Here is a 25,348-nt window from a genome sequence, read left to right as displayed (position 1 = left end):
TTTTTATTCTCTAAGAACCACACACGGTAGCCTTGATCTCTAAGGTCGCATAGCATACAAAACTTAACCTTGATGTAGTGTTTTAGCTGTCCTTAACACCTGCTAGTGACTGGGTTAGTGCCAATGTTGAATTTACTGCACCGAGAGGGGTACAAAATCGCCTGAAGGGAATACTTTTTTTAATCTATGAGGAAAGGATAATTTCAACGCTTCAAATGTCTGCGGTTGTTCTTTTGTAGTGTGTGTTCTCTTTAAAAATTCTATTCATCTATTCGTATGCAGCTTGTTTTCACTGGAAGGTGTATTCAAGACGAAATAATTGATAAAATTCTTAGGGAAGAGTTAATGAACGCATCAAGAATGGAATGTTAAATGAAATGCCTTAGTGGATTGGGAATTTACACTTAAAAGTGAGGTTGATCCAATAAAAAAATAAAAAAATAAAAATAAAATTGTGATAGTATACATACGGGAAGACAGGTGTATCTAGTGGCTAGATACACCTCTCTCTCTCTCTCTCTCTCTCTCTCTCTCTCTCTCTCTCTAGCTAGGAAAGGTTTTGAAAAATAACTTTAACTCATATGAAATTCTGGCAAACATCTGAACTATCTGTTAAGAGAGAGTGAGCCCATAAATGGCACCGTCTTAACTACCTTAACTCTTCCAATGGTGAAAATCATCGACTGTCGAGACGAGATTCATTTTTTAAAAGAAAAGTATTCGAATATGTAACGTTATGTTTGGCCTCATACTATAACAAAGAATGGCCTGTGCAGGAGTATTGTCCTATTGAAATATTCAGTTATCCGAAGCAACAAGGCTATGACGGCAGCGTATTATGTCTATTAATTTGTGGTGTGTGTGTGTGTGTGTGTGTTCTTCTGATCGGTTTGGTGAAAAACCCAACTTTCTCTTATAAAATGCTCTGCATCCCAAATATAATTCGAACTGATGTCTTTCCAACCAAAGGCCATTTGTCGATACCAAATGACCCACGGACTTTAATCGATGGAATTCCTTAGACTTTCCAATGCGCTTTTGTACAGATACCGTAGTTCTTATTGCTAATGGCATTATAATCAGAAAACTGTGCCAACGAAATCTTGCACATCATAATGGATCTTCTATTGCGATGTTGCACAGAAAAAAGAAAAAAAAAACTTATAAGATAAAACAAGCTCACAGGAAAATAATAATAATAATAGTTATTAGCATATGTCCAGTTAAAAGAAAAACATCTTATGAATTTATTGAGAGATCTTTTCATAAACAGGGAGCAAGCAACGATTGGTTCTGTGTATTACGAACTGTTTGTTCAGAAAAGCCTTCAAATATTTCTTTACGTTATCAGTATTTGCCATTAGCTGTCGTAAACAATGGGATGGTTTATCTGCACTGATAAACCATCCCACTTTAAGTGCTGTCTCTAAGGGGTGTCTAACTCGCGGTCTGGCGGCACTGTTTCCGAACCAGAATACTGTACTGTGTTTACTCGAAGGTATTTTGAATATTCGATAAACTAAAAAACTTCATTCACTATTTAGTGTGGATTGAACCCGATGTGTAAAGGCCAATATTTTTTAGAAAAAGTATTTGCCTATGATTAGTCGTACAAGTGTGGTTTGGTTAGAATGTAAGACTCGGTGTTAAGGATAGCGTGCTCCTCACATTATATAAAATTATAAATAAATAAATATCAGTAGGTCTCCGATTAAAAAAATAAATAAATAAATAAAACCCTTAAACTTCAAAGTAAAGAATGCCTTTGAACGCTTTTATATCCCGGCCCCCACCAAAAAAAAAAAAAAAAAACTATTCAAATCTACCACTATCGAAAGGAATGTTTTTCCGTGTGTGTGTGTGTTAGCGCTTGGCATAAATAAAAATCTAGAGAGCGTAATGGTCATTGCCATGTCGTCAGTTCTCTTTTCCATCTCAGCAGCTTTTTTAGACGCGCCACCTTCTGTAGTGCCTAACGTGTCAAAGCAATTTCCTCTTAGACAAGAAGATGCTGTTCATCAAGAAATCTAATCCAATCGGCCATTTCTCCACTACCTGATCCCATGAAACGACCTCATTTCAGTTTCCTCTTTCGGAATTTTTTTTTTTTTTTTTTTTTTACTTCCTCTTACTAGAATTGATCTAAATGAAAACCATGCTTTTTTTTTTTGTTATTGTTGTCATACACATACTATATTATTATCTGTTATATCGAACTAAAAGAAAATCGAAAAATCATTAAATAATAACCACATTAATTTATAAATGTAAATATGGATAAAACTGGAGATATGAACGCGTACGTTTGTTTGTTTGTTTTTTTAATTTAATAATTGCTACAACCGGATTCCGATATTTCTTTATAGGATGTGATTCTTTAAAGGCTTTGTTTCTGTGCTTGCCTAGCGCTTTTTCTTTCATTTCAAATCCACTGCAATTATTGTTGTTGTTGTTGATAGTTTTGTTTATGTCAGTGCATATACCAAAATAATTACGAAATATTAATAGATATGTGTGAATAATATCTTAAATATTCAATTCAATTCAATTCTAAACAACTTAACAAGTTTAATAATAATAATATGTTCTCTGGCCAATCATAAAAATCCAACTGAATTATTCAACTGATACAAGAGGAAACTGGAATCAGACCATATAAAAATCATCAAAGGCAACATTATTATACAGGAGTAAGCCCTAGTTAGTCCCGGAAAAGGGAAAAAAAAAACAAACGATAGCGCTGAAAAGAGATTCACGAGACTAGCGCTAAGCACGTAAGATAAAAACAAGACCAACATCTGAAAAGAAAGAAACCAACCGTAAATAAAATGGATAAATGCAGAAATAAAAGGACGCATCGATAGAATAAACCAGCAAACATAATACTGACATTAAAAAAAAAAAAAAACTATAATGCGCCAGTAAGACAGAAATAGGTCACATTGCTTAATCTACGGTAGGACAATCATGTTAATGATAATTGATTTACCTTATCGTTTGACTTTAACTGCAATAATTGCAATAATTTTAATTTTTTAAAAAAATTCGAATCATAATTTATTTACATGTTATTACATGTAAAAAATGTACATAACTTTACTATATGTTAAATTACATGTTTATACAGCTGTTTTACGTGTTCGTTTAACAGCCAATGTTTTTTTTTTTTGTTGTTGTTCTTGCATATTAATTTTTCTTTACTGTTTCTCTCTGTGTTTTCCTTCACTTTATATATTACCATTATCAGGTAATCCTCACTACAAATCTCCGCTTGTTTACCTAGCGATAACAACTTCCGTCAAGTTATAATTAGGCCTACCATAAGTAGGTTAGGCTAAGCTCTTAATGGCAGCTGAAAGCATTACAAGTTGAGTCGAATAAAACAACCCCAAGCTTCAAAAGTCAATTTATCTGTCACCAACATTTATGTTTCATTTCAGTAATCAGTAACCTTGGCAGCTAACAATTTTTAAACGTGGTCTTTTGCAATGCAGTTCCCATTTTTAATTAAATGATGCACAATGCATTTAGTTGTATAATAACATTTCTTAGTGCTCGCTTCGTGCCAGTTTGTTAAAAAATAATAATAATAAAACTCGAAATAATAAAATAATAATCAACTTTAGTATTTAAGATTTCTGACAAAATTAGCGGAGTCAATTTGGTTTTAGTCTAAACATTTTTATTGGCAAAATTAGGTAAAAATAATAAAATCATAATCCAAATGTCAATAAATAAACTGTGCGTTTGGATAAGTCGAATTGTCTCTTTGAGTGAAATTGCTAAGATAATAATAGTTATGAGAATTGGGTGGTTGGTTGTAATCTGATCATTTCAAATGATCAGATTACAACCAACCGGGGAGGCGATTAATTTGAAGTTTATAAGTTAGTTCAGGGAATGTATAAGACAGATAGCAACAGTGTGTTGCACTTGACTGAACTAAGCCCAACGATAAGGAGTAATAAAAGATAACGAAGAAAAGAATTAGAGCAAATATACGAAGTTCATTCTTTACTGATGGAGTTAAAAATAGGCGGGTTGTTTTGGCTGAAGATTACTTAATTCAACGGTGACGTTAAAAGATTTTCTAATTCAGCAAGATTGAAAATGTCGGCATTGTTGTTATGTTTGTGGTACAGATATATAAAAAAAAAATAAACAGAGGAAGTCGAAGAATAAGGAGATTTGATGGTTCGGATTGTGGCTGTGTTATTGATTTTCCTCCGGGTACTCCAGTTTTTTACCTAACAAACATAAACGTGATTTGGAACACATTTGGTAGTGATGAAGTGCATGTATTGTAAAGATATAAATATGAATTTGGGTTGGTCGTAAGTTTTTCCCCACGATCCAGAGATGGACTTAGTTCTCCTGGTAGCCGATGGATAATAATAATAACAACGATGTCACTATACAAGAATGGCATTGCAAAAATGCATGTTTTTTTTATTATTATTTTCAACTATGTCTATGTTTATTGTATTGTCTATGGGAATGGTTTACTAAATGTTTTCCTTGTAACTCAGATTTGATTCAAAGAAGGGAGGAAAAATCAGATTTTCATAAAAAGATATTTATATATTTATAGATAGTTAAAATATTTTAATTAAATAAAATTTAATTATAGATTTAAGGATTATTTTTCATTAATATGAAAAGGATTTGAAAATGTTCTTGGACAAACGAAGGTCTGATAATAAAGAGTTGCAGACAGATCTCTTGTTATGATCTAAGTTACTACCAGATTTATTTATTTTGAACAAATGCCAAGAACAAGGCAATGACCTTTCTTTTGGAGATCTTTGGCCCACTTCTACAATAACAGAGGAGTTAGGAGAGATTTAAGAGTATTTAGCTCTAAACAGCGTACCTAAAAAAATATAAATAAGCAGGAGAAAACCATCCATATAGATTCGAACGCTGCACTAATACGCTGATCTAAGATAAAAATGTACTTTTGTTGGAATTAAGCTTTTTTAAAAAAACTTTCCAAGAGAAAAAAGATGACAATTTACAAATATGGAAACACAAGCTTTGTACATGCGTTACCATTAAAAAAATATTGTAGTAATAATAAAAAAAATTCATTTTAAAATAAGAAAATTTTGACCGTGACTTTTTTTCCCCCATTCTAGTAACCTTTAAACAAATAATTTTTTTATGACCTAGCTGAACAATCACTAAGAATCATGTGATCTACAGAAGCTGTTTTATGCATATACAGGGTGTTCGGGATAAATTTGACAGTTTCGTAAGGAAAAAGAAAATCTTCTTTGTATCTATTAAATTTAATGAATTGACAAAAAAACATTACAGGCAGAGTTAATTACAATACTATCAACAAGATTTACTCAAATAACCACCATTAGCATCGATCACAGCTTCAATTCTGCTTCGGAACCTCGAACAAGCTGATGCTACAGTCTCCCTGGGAAGGGCCGCAAAAACTGTTTTAATTTTATCCATTAACTGGGCTTTTGTATTACTGGAAGTGCGATTGGTGTCTTTTTCAACTGCGCCCCATACAAAATAATCCATGGGGTTAAGGTCTGGGGAGTTTGGAGGCCAAACATTTGGACTGGTGAAGTCGTAGAAATTTTCAGACAACCATTTTTGACTTTTCCCAGAGGTGTGGCAAGGGGCCGAATCCTGCTGCCATACATACGGCCTACCATTGGCTACCCTTGTTATCCAGGGCTTGACTACAGTTAGCAACTCCACGAACAAAGCCCGAATTCCAATGCCAGGGTTCTTCAACACCTGTTCCTGCAGATTTGCGAGGAATTCTGCTGTACGAACGCAATCAGATCGTCTGCTAGGGATCTTTCTTCTTGCTACATCCTCGTAGTCACCATTGCAAGTCTCTAGTTCATGCCTGATTGTTTTTACTGTATTCAGGGAGCATTGGGCAGCAGTCGTAATATCCTTATTTTGATGGCGGGCACGAATCATCATGATACAAGTTATTCTCTTCCATGATTCAGGTGGGTTCCAGCTATCCATCCTTTCTGACATCTTGTATATGAATGAAGAAGGGTCCAAACTTTTAAATGAAGAGAAGTGTGTGTTAATACATGTAACTTACGGAAAAATATAATTAATTATAAATATGTCAAATTTATCCCGAACACCCTGTATAATATGCATAAATAAGGATGGAAGATTTTGAAGTCTTACGAATGTAAAATTGTGTGTTCAACTTCGACTAGTTATTGTAACATTTGTCATATCTAGCCAAACATGGTTGCATGTTTTCTGATTTCGAGAGACGATAATTTTCGTCGATGAATAAGGCGTATAAGTATTTAACTCTGCAGTAAACTCTATATTACACATAGAATATTAACACAACTTATATTTTAAATAAATTTCTTAAAATATTTATAGATATTTTTTAAACTACAAATTTTATTATAAGTTTTGTTTACGAAGCTTTTTTTTTATTACTATATAAAATCACAATATTATTACCGATTCATTATTATTATTATTATTATCACATATTACCGGTTCGATGTGACTGGCTAGTTTGAAAACCGTTCTGAATCTTATTCGAATGTTATATTTGAATCCTGCTTACGTATTCGGAAGGAAATGGCCCTTCTGTGATTAATTTCTGAAATCAAAACTCAGTTGGTTCCAGAGAATAATAATTGTAGTAATTTTTGGAACCTTTCAGAAGGAATTGTGTTGGACAGGAATATAAAAGTTCCTCTTTCTTTTTTTTTTATTATTCTTAATTATGCTTAAAGTGCGTTTTTTTTTTTTTTTTTAAAGTTGTGCTAACACCTAGCTTTTCTTGAGGATGGAACAGGAGCTAGAGTGTAATATACCGTTATGAGTTAGTTTTCTATAAACAAACCCCGAATTTTTTTTTTTTCCTTTGACAAGAACATCTAAAAATGGTAGTTCGCCATCCTTTTCAACTCCATAGTAAACTTTAGTAGTCCTCTAAGAATTCGGGGGGGGGGGGAAGCCGTTATTTAAAATTTAAAAAAAATCTATAGAATACCAACTCATATGGGGAGATAGGTAAATGCTACTCCTTTCAATCCTCAACAAAAGTTAGGTATTAATATAAGTTTAAAAAAACGCGCTTTAATGACAATTAAGGATGATGGAAAAAAATAATAAAGGAAAAAGACTGCTTTTCAACCAGTTCCTTCTGAATGGCTACTAAACAAATTATTATCCTCTGAAAAACAAACTCATGCAAATACAGTAATTAACTAGGTACCGTACCCCTTTCTCTACCAAGGTTATCAAGCTGGATAGCACAATTATTAGAAAAACGTATCAATTATTGAATTAGTAAGTGATAACAACATTCGTAATTGTCTTAGCCATTAAATTGATAATTAAAATAAGTAATTTTATATATAAATAATTAAAAGGTACCTTAACAATACTTGTCATAAAATTTTATTTTTTAAATATTCTTAAAATTTTTTAAAAATTAATTTAACATATAACTTACCTTAATATTCTATATAGAATATGCAATTTTACACAAATTAATTAGACAAACTCAGGAAATTCGTAAAGACGATTTTCCTGAGTTCGAAAAAAAAAAAACATAGTCGTACTGTTAATGTTAATTAATATAATTGTTATAATAATATAATAAATCATAAAAATAATATGTTAATGTATAAAATCACATTGTTGTTATCAATTCAGTACATCTCCTGCTGTTAATGCTAGTTAAAATAATTGTTATATTAATGTAATAAATATATAATAAAAATAATATAATAATATTAATTACTGAGAGAGATAAAATAATAGGACTGATTGTTAAATATTGATAGAACCAATTTGTTGACATATTGATAACGAAAATAATATGATAATTTTATTATCAGTATTGTCAAAAGCCGGAAGTGACGTCAGGTTATAACCCAACCATTTCAGTTTTCCCATCTGAATATTGTTCAGAATTTTTCTCTGTACTCTTACTCTTTTTAAAAACTACTCTATTCGTTGTTTTCCTATCTAGCTCGTATTTGCACTTCTAATGGGACAGCTGCTTTTTTTTTTTTCTGTCGTTGTTTTGTAGAGAGGATTAAGAAAACAAATTACATATAAAGCGAAACAAACCAAAAATAATATGTAATAAATGCATCACAAAAAAATCTCACTACAGATAAAAAACCATGACATCGCATCGCTGTTAACTGCTTATACTGTATTTGCTTTGGATAAAGAATAAAAGATTACTATGAAAGGAGGCTGTGATGAAGAAATTATATGAAGAATTCGACTTAGGCAACTACAACACTGTGAAACTTAAAGTAGACATAAAAAAAATGTGCATATTTCTAATCATAGGATATTAATAAAGTGGCGGGGAGGGGGGGGAAGAGAAGAACATCACTGCTAAATATCAATGGAAAGCAAAATATTTGGGTTAATGCAAAAGTCGGGGTGAAAAAAAGCTCAACATAACGAAGATTGGAAGAATTTGGGGGAGGCCTTTGTCCAGCAGCGAACGGATAATAGCAGATGAAAGAATAACATCAGTTTTGCTTATGAATATACGAACTTTATTAATATACTGAATATCACTATATCAGTGATATTCCTATATCTGTTGATGAACTCCTTTGAAATGTAATCAAGTTCTAGATCAGGCTATTTAATGTGTGCAGTCGAAGAAGTCATAATACTAAGCATTTATAGCAAATCTGTGCACCCGTGCATTGCAAATACAGTATAACTGTATGCATGACATATATAAATTTGCCAAACTCATCTGTGGTGTACATCAAAACATAAAAATTAATTTTCATTTAGAATTTCGTAATTATTTAATCAACCAACTATTTTTATCGCAGTTCATTTCGGAACAGACATTTCTGACTTTAGTAGTTCAGGCAAAGTATGATTTCGCTGTGATTAATGACGTAGTTAATTCGTGTTCAGTTTCCAAAGAGGTGCGCGTGACAGATTGTCACTTGGAGCACGTGACATGAAATATATTACAAGTAATACAGGCCATGCATTCGTCAGTTGACATTCCTCCCCCCCCCCTCACCCTCTTTGAAGTTATTCTATTTGACAGAAAGTTTCTTGACCAGTTACCGTGAATTTTATTAATCATAACCAAACCAATAATTAAAACGCCTCTGCTGTACATATATCCGGCCAGGTGTGATATTAAATGTTCCGAATTAATGAAAGAAACGTTGATTGTATTGATTCTTACCTCACTTAGTGGCAGCCCGATGGCATCCAAATCAGTCGTCGAGGAGGCTACAGGGAATATTGTTTTCTAAAGACCTTCCTAAAAGGGAGGTCTTCAGAACACATTATACTGCACTAACAGGGGCAGTTCTGAGGTATGATAACAATTTCTATTTTAGACTTCGTTCCTCAAAGACATTTGTCTGGTAACTTTTTTTTCCCCTCCTACGTTCTATCTCTCCAGGAGAGTATTTCGTTTTGTTTGGCTTAGTTTTTATTTTTATATTTCTATTTTTTTTTTTTTTTTTTTTGTGTGTGTGTGTGGGTGTTACTTTTATTTGTAACATCGACATCAATAAAATTGCTTGTTTAATCAACGTTTTTTTTTATTAAACAAGCAATGGTCATTTTTTTATTTATATAATGAGTCTTTCTGTCTCTCAAAATTCTGTTTTTCTTTCAGTGTGAAAAAGAAGAGTGTTTTTTTTTTTTGCTCAGGTTCCAAGAATCGGTTTGTTGTTGATCAATGGAAATAACAAAACCAAATTAATAAATAAAAATAAAATAAACAAATGGGAACTATGTTATTGAAACACAACATTAATAATAATTAATAATTAATTGTGTGTGTGTGTGTGTGTGTGTGTGTGTGTGTGTGTGTGTGTGTGTGTGTGTGTGTGTGTGTGTGTGTGTGTGTGTGTGTGTGTGTGTGTGTGTGTGTGTTAATAATGCTAACACATACACACATCGATTTTTATTGATGTTAATTATATTTTTATTGGCAAAAGAACAGTGCAAGAACTTCGAATTCAACTGGCACAAAAACTTCTCTGAAATTGAAAAATTTGCTTCTATGTTGGAAACAATAAGAAGAATTGAAATATATTTCACTGTTTTGTTTTGTTTTTTCAAGTTGAAAAATGGATGATTTTTTACCCTTATTTTTTATGTAGTTCCCACTTATAGTAAATTCTACCGTGAGTGGGCTAAGGATTATTTTCTTACTTTTTATTAATTATATATATTTTTTATTTTATTTAAGTTATTTTTTACTTAATCTGGGAACCCTACTCTAAAGACCAAACATGAAACTTTGCAAGCCACTTCGAGTCTCCAGTAACCTGTGCACCAGAGATTATTCATCTTCCGTCTAAGTTCTGATATAGATCTCGTAGATGATAAGATGTGCGACAGAAACGAACAAAGCACAGGTACATTGAGTTTTGATCATGACAATACTCATTCGTATTATGTTTGGCCCATTCAGTTTCTCAACCTATTTCAAAAACCCAAAACCAACCCAACCCAACCCCAAAATTAGGATTTTAGGCAATTAATACAGCTGGCTTGCCACTCATCTGCTGCATTCTTACAGGGCGAGTATTTTATGTCTGAAGATGTGTGTTCACTAGACTGGGTTTGCCTGTTTTGTGAGACAAAAAGCTCAACTTTCTTGAAGTAAAACCTTCTACTTCCGTACAAGACCGACTAACTCATCTTTAATTGAAAACCCAGACAAAGGTTCTTCGCATCATAGACGGTATTCGAGCCTAGGTCTTTCTAACTATACGATCCCCTCGAAACCAAATGAGCTACAGTGGCTTCACAATTTAATAATAATAATAATAAAAACGCAGAGAGCAGAAACCGTATTAACTTTCGAGATGGTCTGATATTCATTTTAATACTGCTGCACAGAGTACATTTGGCTTTGGCAATTTATATAATAACTACATTGGCTGAACAGTTTAACCGGTAGCTTCTGATATGAAAACGATTTGATATGACACTATTAACACTCTATTGGTGCTTTACTGAACGAGCACTCAGAAATGAATGAACGGCCAACCTTTTATGTACGCCAAGTGGACAGCACAGTTTAATTCATTTTTATAATAAGTTTAGTTTAATCCTTTATCCAAGTGTGAGCAAACAAAGTTTGCGCCTGAAAGTATTTCAGAACTGAGCTAAGGTAGTGCAATACCAAGGCAACTCGTGGCAAAGGTGGAGAAAGCTATCATCATTCCTATCTCAGTATCTCCCATAATACAAAGCACATCTCCTTGCGGATATGTGCAATGCTATGCATTAAGGCAAGGTCCACTACCCAGACCGGTTTCGACCTTTATTGAGGTCTCGTCAGTGGGAACCAGGCCCAGTAGTGGAGACACCAAGGCAGAAGCAATGAGAGGTCAACCCCACCTATAGGAGTTGCCAAAAGGTGTACAACCTTATTATTAAATTACTCTGGATTCAGAGAAAGATGTTGAGAGTTTATTTTTCACTTGGTTCGACTATAATAACTTTAGTTTAATCCTTTATCCAAGTGTGAGCAAACGAAGTTTGCGCCTGAAAGTATCTTCAGGACTGAGCTAAGGTGATGCAAAGGTTGTACACCTTTTGGCAACTCCTATAGGTGGGGATGACCTTTCATTGCTTCTGCCTTGGTGTGCATAGGAAAAAATTTAGCCCAGATTCTCTAATGATTATTGCATGGAATGCCAACGGCCTTAAAAATAAAATACTAGAAGTGCAGGAATTCAATGACAGATATAATCCGGATATATTATTAATTAATGAGACTCACCTGCGATTTGCTGACAATCCTAAATTCAAAGGATATCAACTCTACAGGAATGACAGGCTGGATTACAGAGGTGGTGGCACAGCCATCCTCATCAAAAATCACATCAACCATTATGCTGTAGCCATTCCTACAACCACTAATCTCGAAGTCACAGGTATCAATGTCATCACAAACTCTGTCGGAAACATAAAAATCTATGCTGCTTATAACCCACCATCAAAAACATTGCTGACCACAGATCTGGATGCTATCCTCGGCGTTAAACTGCCGGTTATTATTGCCGGAGATTTTAACGCAAAACATCACGCCTGGAGCAGTAGGTCTATAAATAGGAATGGCCGCATCCTCTTTAACTACACAAGCTCAAATTGCCCAACTGTGGCCGGCCCTTCAGTGCCAACTCACCACAGTCCTGGCTCATCCGACGTCTTGGATATAGCTGTCCTTCAGAATGTCAACCTACAGTACACCCTGGAATCATTGAATGAATTATCATCAGACCACAATCCTATTCTGCCCCAACTGGGTTATCAGAGGGGACTTCCCCCTTCGCCTTACACCTTCATTCCCTGGGAAAAACTATCCAAAATGCTTCCAAACTACATTGATCCCATCCCTCATATTAATTCCAAGGAAGAAATTGATTCTGCAGTCAATAAACTTACTGATCAAATCAACACAGCCATAGCATCTATCACCTCAAATTCAATTGCTTTCAAGCCTAAACGACTACCAGATGACATAATGAACTTAATCAGGGAAAAAAATAAAACAAGAAAAAAATACCACAACACCAAAGCACCCCAAGACAAAAAATATCTCAACAAAATGAACAGTACAGTGAGAGAGAGAGAGAGAGAGAGATGCACTTAAAGTCCATAGAAACAAACTATGGGAAGACAAATTAGCCTCCATATCACCTGGTGATCAAACCGTTTGGAAGTTCCTGAGAATCATCAAAAACAAAAACAAATCTCTTCCTCCTCTCAAATCTGACCTGAACATTGTTTACACAGATGCAGAAAAAGCCGAAACTATAGCTAAAAATTTAGAAAAACAGTTTAACTTTTCATACAATAATCTAAATTTCAGTCATATTTACAAAGTCCACCGCCACGTCAGACACGTGTTAAAACGGCCTGATACCCGTACCAGCCAACTCACACCTACTTCCCCAGCTAAAATTTATGACATTATAAAGAACTTAAAGAATAAAAAAGCTCCAGGGACTGACGGCATATCCAAGAAAGTTATATAACTGCTACCCCGAAAGACCATCGTACAAATTACAACAATAATAAATGCTATATTCAGGTTTAAGTACTTCCCCTCTGCATGGAAGTTGGCAGACGTAGTTCCTATATGCAAGGATCCTCAGCAGCCTCAAAGTTTTCATCCCATAAGTCTGATTTCTAATTTGGGCAAAATAGCAGAAAAAGCTATCCTTTCCAGAATTTAACTTTCAGTAAAAAAATTAAACATCCTTCCTTCAGAACAGTTTGGTTTTCGCCAATTTCACAGTACCACCCAACAAATTCATACACTAATCGAATTCATTATCACAAGTTACAATTGGCACCAATACACCAGAGCAGTTTTTCTTGACTTAGAAAAGGCGTTGGACAAATTATGGCACTTTAGACTACTATACAAGTTGATTTTAGCTGGCATTCCATTAGATCTAGTCCAAATTATAAAGTCATTTCTTAGTGACAGACGAATGCAAGTCAAACTAAATGATATATTATCTACCCAGCGACGCATCTTGGCAGGAATTCCTCAAGGGTCCCTACTGGCACCACTTTTCACGATTTACATGGCGGACATTCCTCACAATCCAATGTCATCCATCATTGCCCTATACGCAGACGACACAGCTATACTAGCCAGATCTATTAAAACACACCTTGTCACCAAGAAACTGCAAGAAAACCTGCAGAGATTAGAGCACTGGTTCTCGGAATGGAGATTGCAAGTAAACCCTCAGAAGAGTATAGCCATGCTCTTCACTAAAAACTCGATATCTCCCAAAGATGACATCTTCCTATTTAATACCAAGATTCCCTGGATAGCAGAAGCCAAATATCTGGGTGTACTGTACTGCTGGACAGAAAACTAACCTTCAGTTCACATATAAAAGCCTCATGTGCAAAAGCATCAAGAGTCATTGCACAGCTTTACCCTCTTATCAATAGAAATAGCAAGCTGGATACCAAAATAAAACTGCTCCTTTATCAGTTGATGATTCGACCCATTATTACTTATGCGTCCCCAGCCTGGAGCCACACCTCAAGTACAAATATTCAAACTACAGAGAGTGCAAAACAAATGTCTCCGCATGATCTTAAACGCACCATAGTATGTCAGAAATGTCCAACTCCACCGGGATACAAATATCCCCTACATCTACTCTTTCCTGCAGTCTTCAGCAGTAAAGTTCTTCTCAGCATCCTCTTCACATCCAAATGAATTAGTAAAACAAGCAGCAAATTATGATGAAACAGACTTCTCCAAATATAGGAGATCCAAAGCCATCCTACTTTCAAATGAAGATCTTTAAATCGCACCCACTCGGGCAGAGCACTTAGCTCATAAACTTTTCCTCACACAGCAATCCTTATCAGATAGCAGGGATTATAAAAGCATTTTGCTTCACCCTTATAGTCAGCAATCTTGCGTCTTGCGTTGGTGTCTCCGATAACTCTGGTTGTGATGATGTGATCGGGAGTAGTTACGATTTTCGGAGTATGGATATTGATAGTTGATAAAAAATGTGATTTAAGGAATTTTGATTAGTTGAGTTTTGGTTTAGATTCGCAATCAAGTAACAGAAGTATGTATAAATGAAGTTTTTTGGTAAGTAGTTTTATTCAAAAAAAAAAAAAACTTTTAAGTGCAAAATTTTGCTACCTAAGCTGGTAGATCTATTTGATCTACAGGATATTTATATTGGGCTCTAGGACCCATTTCTCCAACTTTATTCTAACAAAATTATTACCTCCTCTCAGACATGTCAAAACCTCTCAATGAAAGCATATTCGAAGAAGTTTACAGAGAATTTCTAAGATTAGGAAAACTATTGAGCGACAACTGGCCAGGGAAAGTAAAGCTGTTAGATACTCCCCCCCCCTACAGCAGTCACAGAAGATAGGATGGATGATTTAAATAATGGAAGCATGTTGACTGAACCAGAATTAGGGCACTCCACGAATATAGAGGATGATGCATCCCTAGATAGTACTCAGCAGTTTTTGGAAACCAACACAGAATTCCAAATAGTCAAAAAGAAAAGGAAAATCTCCTCTACTGTAGATACACACAAAACAGCGGAGATAATGAATTTAAAGAAAGGGTACCCCAGTCATCCTAGGGGCCAAGGAGCGCTGGACGTCCGTTGCATCCGCACTGAAATCTTCAGATATCACCTTCATGAAAGCCACAAACACAGAAGAAGGGATACATATACAACCAAAAACGTCGTCAGATTACAGAAAAATAACCAAACTCCTAGATAACAAGAACTTACCATACCACACTTTTGCACAGTGAACAAAATCTAAAAGTGGTATTAAGAGGAGTAACTGAAACATTACAAATAGAAGACCTCACAGCAGACCTCCAATTTAAGGGATTTAGCCCAATTAAAGTCAGCCGAATGCGGAGAGCTGATAAAACACCCTATCCCCTAATTCTAGTGGAAATAAGTAAAGACCAAAAACATATATACAATCTCCAAACCATCTGTGATCTAGTCATAAAAGTTGAGTCATTGAAACATAAATCAACTACACCCCAACGTCATAGATGCCAGAAGATTGGGCGCGCACAACGATGCTGCAAGGCTGAATTTCGTTGCGTGAAATGTGGTGGCAAACACGCATCAAATGAATGCCAAAAAACCCCACACACTTCCAGCAAAATGTGCAAACGGCGGAGGACCACACCCTGCAAACTGTAGGGGCTGTATAGCATTTCCCCAAAACCAAAAGATACAACTCAAAACCAGTAAACCTATACAAGAACGCACGTCCTCCCATCAAACCATAGTCTGCACAACGAATGGAAGATCGTATGCTGAAGTTACAAGATCAACCTTCGAAAAAGACCCCAAACCAAATCAGTTACAGCAAACCAACAAACCTATCCTACTGAACACAACAAGCCACTTAGGTGAAATGCTTGCTGAACTCCGACAAACCAACCCAACTCAAGAAGGCAAGGATATCATCTTAAGGCACACACAATCACTCCTTGTGGAAATTCTTAATGGATAAATCTAAAAGAAAACCGAAATCGCTACAAATTGTTTCATGGAATGCTAATGGTTTATCTATCAAATTACAGGGCAGGAGTTTGCAGCAGAAACCCAAGTAGATATCATCCTCATAAATGAATCATATCGTCGTCCAAATGACAAAATCAGAATTAACGGTTATAGCACTTACCGTACTGACAAATGCTTTGCTAGAGGTGGAGGCACTGCCATTTTTGTGAAAAGAAACATAAAACATAATTCAATAGCCGAACCCCAAACAGAACACATGGAAACTACAGGAATAGAAATACATATGGAAAACACAAACAGCATTACGATATATGCAGCCTACAACCCCCCAAATAAAAACTCATTGAATCTGACTTAGGTGTGATACTAAATACATGCAGAGCAGTGATTATAGCCGGAGATTTTAATGCCAAACATTCAGTCTGGAATAGCAGAAACTCAAATATTAACGGAAGAATACTCAACTCTTAAACCACTTCAAGAAATATAACAGTAATAGGACCCACTGAACCCACACATTACGGAGCAACCGGACGTCCTGATGTACTAGATATAGCTATATTAAAAACATAACGCACAGCTATCAGATACAAGCAATCAACGACTTAAGTTCTGATCATAACCCCATCATATTACAACTAGGCACCATACAAGATTTAACGGAAAACACCACCACATTTATAAATTGGAAATAACTTCCTTCAGCCTTCCAGGAAAACCTTGGTCCAATACCGCATATAACATCCACCGAAGATACAGAAAAAGCAGTGAAAACTCTTGAAAAACAACTGACAGCTATAACACTGGTAACAAATATAACCAAATGTACGCCATCAAATAAACTCCCAGAGGATATAAAACGTCTTATCCAAGAGAAAAACAGATTAAGAAGACAATATCAGAGAACAATAGACCCGGCGGATAAACAAGCAGTCAATAGAGCAACAAACCAGGTTCGATATGCCCTAAAGGACCATCGTAACCAACTCTGGAATAACAAAATTCACCAATTAAACACAGAGGATCAATCAATATGGAAAATGATGAAATCACTCCGTTCAAAGCGTTTTACACTTCCTCCAATCCAAGGTGAATATAGTGTTGTCTACAACGACGAAGAAAAAACTGAAGCATTTGCTGACAGCCTGCAAAAACAATGCAGCCCCAATTATATCAATACAGATATAAACTTCATAAGTAAAATCCACACCCAAGTGCGTAAAATAACTCAAAATGCCTCACGCCAATCCAACAACAAATCCGTGTCACCAACAGAAATATATGAGATTTTAAGAAAACTAAATAACAAAAAGGGTCCGGGTCCAGATGGAATAACAAACAAGGTGCTCAAGCTACTTCCCCGCAAAGGGGTTATGCATCTAGTAGCCATCATTAATGCCATCCTTCGGCTTAATTATTTCCCAGAGCGATGGAAAATTGCCGACGTTTTCCTAATTCCCAAACCTGGAAAAAATACACAGTTTCCTGAAAATTGCAGGCCAATCAGCCTTCTTTCATGCATAGGTAAGATAGCCGAACGTGCTATTCTCACACGGGTTCAAGAGGCAACAGATATCAACCATGTCATTCAAGATGAACAATTCGGCTTTAGGAAATATCACTTCACAACGCTACAAATTTACCGAGTTATCGAATATATAACCCAAGGGTATGAATGGCACCAACACTCTGGCGCAGTTTTCCTGGATATCACTCAGGCATTTGATAGAGTGTAGCATCATGGACTAATTTTTAAACTACGCAAAGTTGGTATTCCATTACCACTAGTTCTACTTATCAAATCATATCTAAATAACAGAAAATTTAAAATAAAACTCAACTTTTGGGTAAAGAATTAAACCAGAATATCATTTTTTGACAAGCATAACGTACTTTTTAACCAACTGAAAAACCTTTTTGCAACTAATTCCTTTTAACGATTGTTATGGTGCATTATGTTGTCAGCCTGTAGAATCCCACTGCTGAGCATAGGCCTTCCCCATGTTATTCCATTCGAATCTATTTTGGGTTGTTCTCGACCAGATTAGTCCTGCTCTTAGAGCAGTGGCGAATTCTCCATGCTTGCTATGCTTGCTGCGCAAGCTCATTAATTGAGAAAGAAGTAATATTTATTTGTTAATAAATGCATGCATTTAAAAGCATTCCATTTAGGCTTTGATTTTTGTCGACAGAAGACGTCTCAAGCTTGCGACGCCATAATTGAGCTTTGCGTTGTGTATCGAAGGCCGATGCTTGCTCGTCTAGTCAAAGCTACCTTGGCTTGCTCGGTTGTAGGAGCTTACAGGTCCTCGCAACAGCACTATGATTTCATGCGCGCGCATAGCCCTTTCACGTCGTCTCACTCTGTTGCTTAAACCACAAGCCATACGCAGTCAACGTAGCTCTAGCCAGTGAGCTTCAACCAGCCTTTACAAGTGTGCGTGTTGCTTGGGAAAATTAAGTTACAACCAACGTTTTATGACGATGTTATTGACCAGTTCATAAAGAACTGGAGGGTAGAATTCGTATTCAAGTAGCTAAATTGAAAAAGATAGAATATCATTTGTAAAATAAATGTTGTATTTGTATGATTAAATGTACATAAATTTCTAAATATATACTTTTAAATGGTCAGTACAGGTAACCCTCGTATAACGCGGTACAACGCGGTTTCAATATAACGAGGTTTACAAATTGTAGTAACCCTTGTTCAACGCGGTACTTATACAACGCGGTTTTGGCAAAATCACAGTCTAGAAATTGTAGTAACCCTTTATCTTTTCATATATTTTTCACCGCGCCACTTAAAAATCAAATTTTATCTTCGTTAAATTTGTGTCTGCTCGTATCGCGCAGGTAGTTATAAGTTGCGAATTTATATTAGGGGAAACATCCATTAGCACGCATCTACGTCCATTGTATTCCGTATAAAGTGTTTATTGTTGAAAATTGTCTTCGTTTTCCAGGAAAGCGCATTAAAAATCATAAGTGTGTTATCTCAAGCTGAGCACTTTATTTTCTGGTGAGTTACATACATAATTAATATGTAGTGCTTTTTTATGTAAAAAAAATTATTTTTATAGTAATGGTCACGAATTGCATTGAAAGGAAAAAAATGAATATTGAAAAGAAAATTCGTCTCGAAGAAAAAAAATTGAAATCATGCATTGGTTGAGAAATGGAGTAAAACCAGTTGTTGTAAGGACTTTGAATTTAAATGAATCAAGAATTCGAACAATCAAACACAATAAACATAAAATCCGAGAAAGTGTTTATTGCTGGGTCAACGGTAAGTGCAAAGCTCGTTGCTCGTGTAGGCAATATTCTAAGAAAAAAATGAAGAAATCTAATGATTTGGAAAGAAGATGCACTCAAAAGAAAATTCCTTTGGATGGAAATCTTAAAAAACTCTCCAAGTTTATAAACATTTATAATGCAGACCAGGTGTTCAATGCTGATGAATCCGGGTTATATTGGGGAGGGGGGGGGGGAATGTCAAAAACGCACCTATATTTCGAAAAATGAAAGATCAGCTCCCGGATTCGAAGTTTTCAAAGACAGAATTACTCTACTGTTTTGTAGTAATGCATCAGGTGATTACATATCAAAACTAATGTTTATTAACCGATCCTCAAATCCTCGTGCTATGAAAGATTAAAACATGCACTTATTTTTATTTTGCCTAAAACATTTATGCATTACGTGCAATGAAGCTTAATTACAATTTGTAATTTTTATACTTTTATACTATGTATTTGTGTCATAGTTTATATGTTTTCTTAACTTACATGAATTACCTGAATTAAATAAAAATATTTTTTTGTTGGATATGTCATTGTTGTTTATATAATTTAAAAAAAAAGAACGATTTCGGAACATAACCCTACTTTTTGTATGTGATCTGAGTCTCGCATAACGCGATTTATATAACGCGGCATTTCTATGGAACCTAACATCCGCGTTATACGAGGACTACCTGTAATTCATTATTCCGATAATCAGATTTCAATCACACCTCTCACTCCATGAATGATAACAAGAGCAAGCGTGAATTTCAAGACCAGCATTCGCCTCTGTCTTAGAGTAAGTTCATTTCTCCATCTGGTCTTCTGTCTACCTCTGCTTCTCTTTCCCTCTCCAGGTATTATCCAGTAAGTGGTGAGTTTATCCCATGTATCATCTTGTTTTCTCATCAAGTGTCCTGCCCATTTCCATTTTAAAGATTGTGCTGTTTTCTTTTACGTCAGTTGTTTTCTGTCTTATTTCTAGAGCTCTTATTTTTCTATCCTTTTGATGTTTAACATACTTCTTTCCATTGCTCTTTGCCATGTTCTTAGCTTGGTGGCTTGTTTAGTTGCTGGTGACCATGTTTGTGATTCGTAGGTTAGAAAGGGTGGCATGATATTATGAAGTTTGCATTTTAAGCTGATTAGTAGGTCTCCCTTCATCCACTCTTTTAAACTCCAATAGCTCCTCCAAGCACTGGTGAGTCTGGCATCTATTTCCTTTTCCATCCTGTTTTTAAATGATCTGGCCCAAATATTTAAAATCTTCTTCGTAACTTATTATTCTGTTTTCAGCAGTTATTGGAATTTCTGTGTGTTTGGTTATTAGTTTAAATTTGCTGTAGTTTATGTTTAATCCATATGCTTTACTTTTATTACTTAGATCTCTAATTATTGTTTCCAGTTCTGAGCTGTTTTCGGAGAAGAGTGCTATGTCGCTGGCAAATCTAAGATTGCTTAAAGTTTTGCCTAAGATGTTTAAACCATAATTATCCCAGTTCAGTTCTCTAAATAACATCTCCAACAACGAAGTGAATAGCTTGGGTGCTATCGGATCTCCCTGTTTTACTCCTCTTCCTAGGTTGAAGGATGGTCCTGTTCTCTCAAGTTTGATTTCTGCTGTTCTACTATTATAAATATTTTTTAATATTCTGATATATTCATTTTCTATACCTTGATTTTGAAGTCCCAGGAACAGCGGCTTGTGTTCTATCGAGTCGAATGCTTTCTGGAAGTCTAAAAATGCTATGTATAGAGGCTTATCATTTTCTTGAAATTTGATATTTTGAGAGTATGTAGATGATCAATAGTTGAAAACCTTTTCTAAATCCTGCTTGTTCGTCTGGCTGGTTCTGATCTAGCTGGCTTGTAATTCTATTTTGGATAATCCTAATAAATATTTTATAATTCTGTGAGATGAGACTTATGGGTCTGTAGTTGCTTATATTTGATCTATCACCCTTCTTATGAAGTGGTATTATTTCTGAGTTTAATCACTGCCTTGGTACTTTTTCTGTATGTAGGATGCCACTGTATAGTTTGAGAAGTTCCTGTAATAGTTTTACGAGTCCTATTTTGAAGAATTCTGCTGGAATTTGATCACCGCCCTATGCTTTGCCACAGTGGCGCAATCTTGGGAAGAGCCAAGAACTCAAGATTTCATCTTGAGGGGGGGGGGCGAGTTGAGTAGACGATTTGAAAATACATACTACGCATTGCATACGACCTATGATTGAGCATCTGCAGTGATCGCAATACATGATACCCGTGATCTCCTGTGGCCCGGCTCGGGCAAACGAAGTAGCGCTTGGTTCGCCCGAGCACTACTTCGTTCGCCTTGCATTCACAGCGGCCGTGATTCCCGAGAGCTATAGAGTATTCCCCACCTTATATGATCGCTAATTCATAAGTCGTATAGAAACAGAAGACACAACATAAATAAAAAAATGAATTTTAATTAGAAAAAGATTTCTGGAAAATTTTCTAGTGTTTATTTCTTTTTCTTTTTTTTTGGGAGGGGTTCCCTCAGGGGGCGACACTGCTTTGCCATATTAATGTTATGATGCATAAGCTAGCAAACTAAAATAAAAAAGTGATGAACCTCCGCATATTTAATATCAACCGCATGCTTTACTTCGTTTCTGAAATCAGTGAAAGACACTTCCTAACTTTACAAAGTCCACAATATCTGGACGATCGCTTCCCGGTTAGAGAGAGAGAGTTCCTCCTTGATCTTTGCATCATTCAGTTATTATTAAGAATTATAAACACCAGGGGCGGAATTCTCCATGCTTGCTGCGCAAGCTCATTAACTGAGAAAGAAGTAATATTTATTTGTTAATAAATGCATGTATTTATAATCATTCCATTTAGACTTTTATTTTTGTCGACAGAAGAAGTCTTAAGCATGCGCGCCAATAATTGAGCTCCTGCGTTGTGTATCGAAGGCCGATGCTTGCTCGTCTGGTCAAAGCTACCTTGGCTTGCTCGGTTGTGGGAGCTTACAGGTCCTCGCAGCAGCACTATGATTTCATGCGCGCGCATAGCCATTTCACGTCGTCTCACTCTGTTGCTTAAATCACAGGCCATACGCAGTCAAAGTAGCTCTAGCCAGCCTTTACTAGTGTGCATATTGCTTGGGAAAATAAAGTTAAACCAACTTTTTATGACGATGTTATTGACCAGTTCATAGAGAAGAACCGTAGGGTAGAATTTGTATTCAAGTAGCTAAATTGAAAAAAATAGAATATCATTTGTAAAATAAATGTTGTATTTGTACGATTAAATGTACATACATTTCTAAATATATAGTTTCAAATGGTCAGTAATTTATTATTGCCATAATCAGACTTCAATCACACCTCTCACTCCCTGAATGATAACAAGAGCAAGCGTGAATTTCAAGACCAGCATTCGCCCCTGATAAACACGTTAACACAAGAATATTTTAATGTTTGCCAAATGTTTCAGTCTCAAACTAACAGACTATCCTCAGTGTCTTGATAGGAACAGTTTTTCCAAGGTGGAATATAAACAATTGATCATTCAAAAGTAGAACGAGCCGGGTGATGTTACATTGCTAAGCATTAAAGAGAGGTAAATTTCATCTGAGTGATGAATAAATTATAGGTATTAATTCATAATTTCATATAACAATCTTAATTTATAAGTTCAATTAAAGATGACATTAGACTAATGTAAGAATTAAAGGTCTCAATTAAAAAAAAATTTTTTTTTAGTATGTTATCCGGATTAAACTTTCGCATATTTTTGACAAGGACGTACAGTCATTTAGATTCAAGTTAGGGCGTTGAAGTAAGGCCTCAGCACTCTCTTTGAATAGGCGTTCGAATTTATAGCGATATCTGTGTAGAAAGCTAGTCTTGGACCAGAGAATGTTGTGGCTTGTCTCTCTATCCCGTGCTGTGTCAATCCAGACTTATGAAGAATGTATGATTGATGTTCTTGTATTCTTTTTTCTATAGAGCGTCCTGTTTGTCTAAAGTATACGACAGATTACAGTTACAAGGTGTATATCAAGTGCCTTGTAACTGCAATCTGTCGTATTTTGGACAAACAGGACGCTCTATAGAAAAAAGAATACAAGAACATCATTCTTCACAACAAATCCGATGTCTGGATTGGCACAGCACGGGATAGAGATAGGCCACGACATTTAGATATTAATTGTGAATTAAAATCTAAATTTATTCATCACTCTGATGAAATTTACCTCTCTTTAATGCTTAGCAATATAACATCACGCGGCTCGTTCTACTCTTGAATGATCAATTGTTTGTATTCCACCTTGTAAGAACTGTTCCTATCAAGCCACTGAGGATAGTCTGTTAGTTTCAGACTGAAATATTTTGCAAACATTAAAATATTGTGTTGACGTGTTTATAACTCCTAATTATAATGTCACAAGTGTCTTTAAAGAATAGAATTCAGTTATTATTATTATTATTCACTACTTCCATGGAGTTATAAGACTCATCTTACGTCAACAATCATGCATATCACAGTTTCGAAACAAATCCCTCTGAGGGAAGATACGATTTTTATAAAGACGTAGGGCGATAACAAATATATTTGTGTCTTTACGTTTGGTTGGAGGTAATTCGTCATGGTATGCACTAGGTCCAATGGAGCTTTATGAACACGGATATGAACTAAACTTTTGTTTTCGGTGAACTGTTATAAAATAACCATCAAAATGCATTGAAACACAGGTCGATTTTGAAATATCCACTTTCCTTTGAAGGTTCGCGTTACTGAAAGGATTAGCATGAACGGTCCATCATAACGGAAACGCATTATTGTGGGGAGGAGGGGGGAGGAACGGGGATGAGAAGTTCTGAATAACTAAAGTAATGCATTTGTCTCTTTTCTATATCCCCGAGGGCAGAGATTTCACCGAGTTCGTGTAACAGACAACCAACTAAATGGAATTGAATGTAGTGGATATACTGGCTGTACTTGGAAGGCAGCAATTGTGAAACAATACTAACTACGATCGGTTCACACAATGAGAGAAATCTCTGTAGGCATCGGCAGATGACAAAGAGGGGCTAATTACTATCGCTAGGTGGCAGGAGACAACAAGAGAGAGCCCGGAAGCCGGCATCGGAACGGGTCTCAAAGGGGAGGAAATAAATCAGGGATAAGAAATGACGTTATTCACTGTTCGCACAGCGTGTCTGCCTGATATAAGCTGTAAGAACGATAAGCCATTTAACGGACAGAAATCCTGATCTGACAGCGTGTGAGATGGCACAGGATAAAAGGTCGTGCCATTCTAATAACTCAGGCCAGACCTTAGTTGACACGCTTCAATTAAACCGAGCAATTTGATTAGAAGCTGTACATTGTGTCTGCAGAGGGCGCTGATATATCATAACAGAAGACAGGACGAAAGGCAATGAACGGTAAATGCGTGCATTACACTAACCCTAGCGGTAAAACTTCGGTATTCACAGAAATAGAGACCAGTACTCTAATCGGAAGCGTTACATCCTGTATCAATAGCAAATGGTTATATTATGTTAACATGCACATCATGCAAGCCCTTTCTAGTATCTAACGTGGATACAAAATACATTTTGGGATCCTGTTTTCCATAATTTATTTAAAAAAAAGTACAAATAATCTGTATTATTTTTAAAATTAATACGGAATATAACATTGTTATGAAGGTATAGCGAATCTCTTAGGTATTACCATATACTGGGTAGCCATAATTAAGAAGGAGGTATTCGGAGCCTATAGCAAAAAATGTAATGGACGAAATTTAATCAAACTTTGTGTAAGTACACTCTGGAAAATGGGGATTTTGATTTACAGAAAAAAAAAGTACAAAATTCTGCCACCACGGGACATTTGGCGCAAGAATCGCGTGATATTTGCATAACTTCACTGTTTCTACTGACGAGTTGGTAGATATAAGGAAGACCGAAACGATTTGCGGCATTCTGATAAGGCTGAAGTGCTATGGATCTCACC

General features: G+C 35.6%; 1 protein-coding gene across 1 annotated transcript in view; it reads right to left on the bottom strand.

Moving 5' to 3' along the window:
* Positions 1–25,348, bottom strand: part of LOC150101904 (FYVE, RhoGEF and PH domain-containing protein 2-like) — a 310,945-nt gene that overhangs the window by 263,009 nt on the left and 22,588 nt on the right. The gene's annotated exons all lie outside the window — the stretch shown is intronic.

Source organism: Typopeltis vanoorti, chromosome 11, assembly GCF_054136105.1.
Source record: "Typopeltis vanoorti isolate ZY-2024b chromosome 11, IOZ_Tvanoo_1.0, whole genome shotgun sequence".
NCBI lineage: Eukaryota > Metazoa > Arthropoda > Arachnida > Uropygi > Thelyphonidae > Typopeltis > Typopeltis vanoorti.
Note: the sequence above shows the minus strand (reverse complement) of the source record. Positions and strands in the feature narration are given on the sequence as shown.